The sequence below is a fragment of the Patella vulgata genome, chromosome 6 (genome assembly GCF_932274485.2).
Source record: "Patella vulgata chromosome 6, xgPatVulg1.2, whole genome shotgun sequence".
NCBI lineage: Eukaryota > Metazoa > Mollusca > Gastropoda > Patellidae > Patella > Patella vulgata.
Window position 1 is genome coordinate 49,082,828 of NC_065884.2, and position 7,718 is coordinate 49,090,545.

The following is a 7,718-nucleotide window of genomic DNA, read 5'->3' on the forward strand; positions in this document are numbered from 1 at the left end:
AAATAGTCATGGACACTTGACATGCTTTGAGAGTATGTTCACAGATGAAGAACTTATCGCCCCAACAGAACCACTGAGCTGCACACGCGACACGTAATAGCGCCATGCACGTGGGAGGGGTTCATTGTCAAATTTGACACTTCAGGGAAGGGTTGATGAAAACTGCCGCTTGCTGGTTTATCTATCCATGTTTGCTTTCCTATCGGTTCTTGCATAAGATTTACTGTTTAGCGTATCTTTGCTTTAGTGCGTTACGTTTAATTTGATCGGGAGACGTGTTCGTCGACGTCAACGTCAACCGACAACATTGCAAGAATTGGCCGTGGCACTGCAAGAGGAGCGGGTCAGATTGCCGCAAATCGTGATTGGACGGTTGATTAGGAGCATGCCATGACGAATTGCTGAATGTCTGAGGATTGGTGGAGCAATTACTCATTATTAAGACAAAAATCAAAAACGTCCATTTTCACTTTTGACAGTGTATCTCTTTACGAGTGAAATGGGGCCGTCAGATAAGCCGCCCATATGAACTGTTTATGTTCATGTGTAGACAATTGGCCTGTTATTAACATACACTGGTTACCTCTAAATTCTAATCAAACCAGGAGGGTATTTCCGCAGTTTTGTATTGTTTCTGAATATCCCCTACTTTTTTTGAAGGGTATATATATTTAAAATACAGATGTGACGTCATCCTTTGATGTTGGCGTACCATTATCTACAACAATGTACGGGCAACTTGCCAATCGAACATTATCTATACTTGATGAAATATTGGACTCGCGTGACGTATTTAATTGAAAAGCACGTGCGGGACAGTGTTTGTATTTTAAGTTGTTTAATGGTCTCGAGCTAAAGAAATGAAATGAAATGAAATGGGGTTTAACGTCCTACTGTTTTGCTCCGAACTGGGCTAATGAAGACGGGCATACGCCATACAGTGTGCTATGGTGAGGGAAATTTTGCTCGGACAGCGGCACTACGGCCTACTCTTATATCGAATTCCAACTGCCAAGGGATCTTTTACGTGCACGCCAATGTGTACACGGGACCTCGGTTTTTCGTCCCATCCGAACGACTAGACAGCTTTCCTTGTCAGCCCCTCCGTCCTGCATCACTGACAAGGGAGAATCACGCCGGAAAATCTGGATGAACTTTCTCGGCCAATGCAGGGATCGAACACCCGACCTCCAGGCTAGCGAGCGAGCTTCTTACCCACCGTGATCCCCCTCGAGCTAAAGACGTTGCGTAATATATTGAAACAACACTCGGCTTACGACTCGTGCAGTATCAATATATTACTTAATGTCTCGCTCTCGACCATTAAACCACACACATTATCAGTATATTATCCCAAATGCAGGTAATCAGGTCAAAGATTTTGGCGCCCACTTATAGAAAACTATTAACAAATGTATCTTCTGGAATATGTTGGAGATACTATAAGGTCCATATACATGTTAAAAGGACTCTTTATTTCCTTAAATTATTAAAATGATTGTTGTTTTACGCCTCTATTAAAACCTTTGAATATACAATGACATGCATTGATTTCCAACCCAAATGATGGTTGCAATTATCAAAAATTGAAGAATGCACGTCAGTGATATATGAATTTTAATTGTTCTCTCGGTTCATTGTGTATGCTAACTGAATTTAATGCCAAATTTGTTAATGGCCCCATAAGTACACCAGAGCGAAAGAGGTGTCATTAAGGTAGACTATTACAACATAAATAATATATTTTTTTGTAAAAGTTTATATGGATTGGCATGAGTGCATGTTACAATGCTACGAAACAAATGCTTTTGAGCAGTCTTAATTAAACTTTTGTACGACGTATTTTATTTGATTGTAATTATTCCATGTCATTGACAAGCGTTTAAGCACCCTACTTTGTGGGGACTTTTGTTTATCTTTTCCATATTTCACATGATATATGCCATTTAAAGGTTTTATTGCTTTCTTGGCTGATATTAATAGTATGGACTTACATTAATAGTATGAATCTGTGGTAATTTAACTTCAAATATATAAGGCCTCGAATTTATTTTACCTGTGTCTGTTTACGGTTGTGGTGCTGGATGGCGGAGTGGTTAGTACGTGCGCGCTGTATCATACGGTCTTTCACTGAGTCAACTGGCGTGGTTTCAATTTCCCGGTTGTACGTGACCCCTAAGCGCTAGCGAATTATTGAAATAAAATTGATCCATACGTTAGTCCCGAAATGACCCAGTTTGTGTCGAGTGGATGTTCAAACCTCACGAAATACTTTCCGACTTACCGACAGACTTTCCTTGCACCATTATATATTCTTCAATTATATTAGATATACATGTAGTTAAAATAGAAATATATGACACAAGCCACGATAAGGTGTAGAAATTTAGATGAAAAGGCAGTTAAATTTAAATTAATTTTTTCCAATTCTTTTGGGATCAAACACTTGTAATAATAATTCATCTTTCAAATTTTGTAATGGACAAGATAACTTGTTGTTCTGTTTTTGTGCAAATACATATTTTGCGGACCATGCAAACATGTAAAAGACGTTACATGTCCAATTAATATTTGCCCCATATTTGCAGATAAATAACGGCCCAGTTGATTTGCAGTGTGATAATATAAAAATCTACATTTTTGAATGTAAAGATATGTCTTTGTGCCCTGTTACACCAAGATTTTGGCAAGGATCTTTCCTGGACATCTGGTTTCAAAACTGTGAAATTTCCGAACTGATAACTCTTCTACACTCTTTCTTGGGCATGATTTCATTGTTATTCTTAGCCGATATGTTACAATATTTGATCAATGATTATTTTATTATTAAATTTTACTGCTCTGTACTGTTTTGTCAATATTATACAAAATATTTGTAAAGGACGTGACTCCCTACTATGTAACGGACGTGACTCCCTTTTGTAACGGACGTTACTATTGACCAATTAAAAGTGCAAGGTGTATCTGAGTACAATGTCGGTGTTTAACGATCTTTTCCATTCTTAGTTTAAGGACATTTAAAAAGAAGGCAATCTATGTAATTTTATGTAATTTAATAAAGACTCGTAACTTTCTTTAGGTTATCTTAGCTTCTTTGTGTAACGGTAGTGATGTTTGACATTATCAATTTCGTCCACCATCACATCCGTTACACGTAAAACTGAAGGTCAAACCGTCATCAATCAAATTTGCGTGATTCTTTCATTGCTTTCGATCAGGCGAATGTGTGGAACGGCTCTTGATTTTGAGCGCAAAACAGGCGGCTTTGGCATCTCTAATATCCTCAGTTTTTGTCAAATTCTTGTAATAATATAACGACGGTAATTTTGGCATAACGGGCGTGATTTTGACATAACGGACGTGACGACAACAAAAGTTTGAGGAAGGAATTTCCTTATCGGGTCCCCGCGTCGGCCATTCTTAATTACCCGCAAAATCGTGAGGTATACGAACATAGTGTGTAGAACAAGGGAGCTAATATAACCGCGGAAGAGCCATGGATTTAAAACGGGACGGGAAATATCGATCATCATAAACGCAAATAACGGACCTAGATCAACAGAAATACTTACATCATATCACTCAAGTATGCCTCTTCATTTGTAACATATACATTTAGATACAGGTGGTGAGCCACTCTTTCAATGCAATAAAAAATCAGGTTTTTTGGACGGAATTTATAACGTCCGTTACACACTTTTTAAACATTTTTTTCTATTGAAAAATATTAAGATTGTTGGAATTTGACACTTCTGACGGATAGAAACATCCTTTATCTTCAATTTAAGAAACAACTTGTAGATTTCAATCCATGTCTTCAGTTTCAAAATCCTTTCCTTTTTTTAACACCACCAAGAGGGACAAATTTAGACCCCAAAAAAGGGGGCATTTTTTTGTCTCGCAATAAATACTTTATTGTCTCTTTATTATATTTTCTATATAACCATACCAAACATTACATTGGATTTGTCCTAGTTTCGAAAAAAATCAATTTGCCCAAAGCCATATGTTAGTTCTAGACCTTATCGTGGCCTGTATCATATAGATCTTTGACGCACCAAATTAAAAACTTCGCCATCTGTTCTTCATACATGATATGATAATTCTACATGTACATATTATGAAGCTGTTTCGTTTAAATTGACGCGGGTGGGCGCAGTGGCGGCGCAAGCTGCCGGTCGTTGTGTGTGTGTGTAGGTGGGGGGGGGGGCAAGTATGGGGCAAAGTCCAAGGTAACGGGGGCAATTTGACCAAGGCTGATGTCAGACTGAAATTGTGAAAGTGACAGTATTATAGTATAAATGTTTCATCCATTTGTGAATTTTATTTGGAAAAACAGTAATACAAAAATACAAATATAAATATAAATTATGTAAATTTAAATAACCTCTGGATATTTGGTTGGTTTGTATATTTTATTGTCTTGGGATAACACAGGACCTCACTAACTCAACTGTTAGTAGATATCTTGAAATCGTCATTATTATTCTACCTCTGTGCAGCTTTTTCAGCATAGTCAGAAACTTTCGGCAAACGTTCCGGGAATTTGTCTCCAAAGAATGATATGGTAATAACAAAATTTTCGGTAAGCAAACTTGCGTTTTCGCCAAGTAGAAAGTTTTGTAGCGGTTCATTGGACGACTATGGTCGAACTAGTTTCCGTCCGGGTGTAGTGAACTATACTTTGTTGAATAGTCGTGACCATACAAGCGCACCCGAAGGCTGCCCAGGCAGTATTTCAGACACTGGTCGTCGAGATAAATATAGCTGACCGGATACTGTTCGTCGCCAAATCATACACCAGCTTATCCGAACAGAGAGCAAGATGTCAAACGAACGGTGTAAGTGTATCAAAGTGAATGAATATTCTCGCCGCATTGAACCTATACCCATAAACTTTGAGGATCGTAAAAAGCACTTCTCGAGTGGTTCACGTAAGAAATCACTCTACAATATTGATTACCGAAAAATATCACAAATTTATGGGACAAATGCCCCTCCCCCATCATTTTAGAAAAAAACAACAAAAAGTATTTGGATGGGGGTAAGGTGTTAGATTATAAGGTCTGTCATTGAGTTCAGTTGACGGGCAGCTATCTCATCTCATTCCTTCGCCTAGAGCAGTGGTTTTTTATCAACCTTTTTTGCCAACATCACACCTTGAAACACATGAAAAAATAGCGGCAGCCACGGTGGCTAAATGGTTAAGACGCTGGCTCGCTAGCCTGTAGGTCACATGTTCGATCCAGCATTCGCCTAGAAAATTCATCGGGATTTTTTGACGTGGTTTCCCCTTGTCAGTGGTGTAGGACGGAGGGCCTGCCAAGGACAGCTGCCTAGTCGTTGTGTAAACCCAAGGTCCAGTTTATACAATGGCGTGTACGTAAAAGATTCCTTTCGAAAAAAAAAAAATAACGCCAGGCTAAATATACATGAAAAATACATATGTATTTGAATTTTGCAAAACAAAAACACAAGTCATAGACGGCATACAAACATAGACACAGCCTAGTCATAGACACATAGAATAATTATTGTGGATCAAATATATTACGATCGAGGGGAAATTTCGTGTTTGGGTTGTGCTGATTGCCAAATAAGTATTTTTATACGCCCACATTTTCACGTGGACGTATATTGTCGTCGCCCCTGTCCGTCCGGACGTCCACAGTTGTTTGTGGACACTCTACAGGTCACATTTCTTATCCGATTTTGACGAAACTTGAAATATAGGTTTATCTCCAAAAGATCTCGGCTGCTTTCGATATTGGCATGTATCGAATCGAAAATTCATGGATTATGGCCCCTGTTTGTACTAAAAATCAGGTTTTTAGCTTGTGGACCCTATAGAGGTCACAATTTTTATCCGATTTTGTTGAAACTGTAAAATATGTGTTTATAACCGAAATATCTCGCTACCTTTCGGTATTTGCGCATATCGGACCGTAACTTCCTGAATTATGGCCTCTGATTGTACGAAAAATCGCGTTTTTAGCTTGTGGACCCTATAGAGGTCATAATTTTTATCCGATTTAAAAAATCGTATTATTATATCACCGTTACACCCTAAGGACAGTTGAGTTCGAATTTCGTGAAAATCGGCCCAAAATTGACAGACAAAATGGCCGCCGTTCGTTCTCAAATAGCATAATAATATGGTATATCAAGGTTGTGGACCCTATAGAGGTCACAATTATTATCCGATTTTGTTGAAACTTGAAATGTAAGTTTATAACACAAAGATCTCGGTTCCTTTCGATATTTGATTGTAATTTCCTGAATTATGGCCCTTGTTTGTAGGAAAAATCACTTTCTTTTTAGCTTGTTCTCTATCCATTTCTCGAAAATGTGGGCGTATCCTGCCTGACAGCCGCTGGTTTAAATTTATAATACATAGTATTCATATACATATAAAAAGAAAGGTCACATTGTAAATACTGCGACTATTTTTATATCCTATTTATAACCAGGTGAACCGGACCTACATAAAGGAAGGGCTGTGTATACAAGGTATTGCGTATATATAAACAGAAGTGATCAGGATCATAATACACTTGTCTCTGCGGTATCACCCTAGCAGTATTGATCTATCAACACTGTATAGTTGTTAATCGAAATCACGATGGAAGGAACACATATTTTGTTGGTTGTGTGCATTGCCTCTGCAGTTCTTGGTTTTAATCAGAAACGTGGGGAACATATGCCTAGTAAACCCACGGGTTCATCCGAATGGTAAGAATTTTGCTATTTTATTTTAACAGAAATAATACTTTTCAGACATTCTTATGTTCTTCAATTTGAAAACAGAATTAAAGTCACAAGTAAGATGTAGTGTTTAAAAGATGCTTTCTCATGTACAATCTATGTGATTTAATGTTATATTTGGACTAAAATATAATTCATCTATCAAAAGTTTGTTTCGAATCCCTGGAAAAACATTCTAATTGTAAGCCACTACCCAAAGACGTAAAATTTAATTTTAAGGATCATTGTCACGTGGCTTGACTGTCGCAGAAACCAGCCAAGCGGTGGATACACTAGCCGAATGATTCGGCCGAATTTTCATTCGCATTCGCCCGATTGTAGAATCCATTAACCAATCACCACTCACATCGAGGAGTCACGTGATTGTTTGAAGCCATGGTCGCTGAAATGTTTAATCTTGTGACTGGTGAATCGGGCGAAGGATTCGCCTATTGTGTCCACACATTCGGCCGAACCTTTCGACCGCAATTCTGCGCCGATTGATTCGGCTAGTGTGTCCACTGCCTTAGTGGCCACTATGGGGCGCTATACGTCTCTCCAGTAGACAATAATATCCGACAATCTACAAGTTGTGATACCCTTGCATTCATGCCCAGTATTAAGATTGAGTGTCCCAACTTTCCATATATATATCAACATTGCATTGCAATACTTTTATTGGAAATACCTATCTCTATAGATACTTTCTTGGGAATGCATTTTAATGTATGTATTGAAAAATATCCGGGTATATATATAAAAAAACCCAAATAACACAGAATCCATTGACTTGATTTGGTATTTGTTGTTTATTTCTTGCAATGTTTATGTAGTTTGTCTTGTCGGTTTTGTTTTGAGTTTAGTGCGATCATCCTGCACTTACTATTAGTATTATGGACCAGGAACCGAATATAAAGTCATTGCAGCCATACTGACGTCATATCACATATCGAAGTCGAGTGACGCTTGGAAAC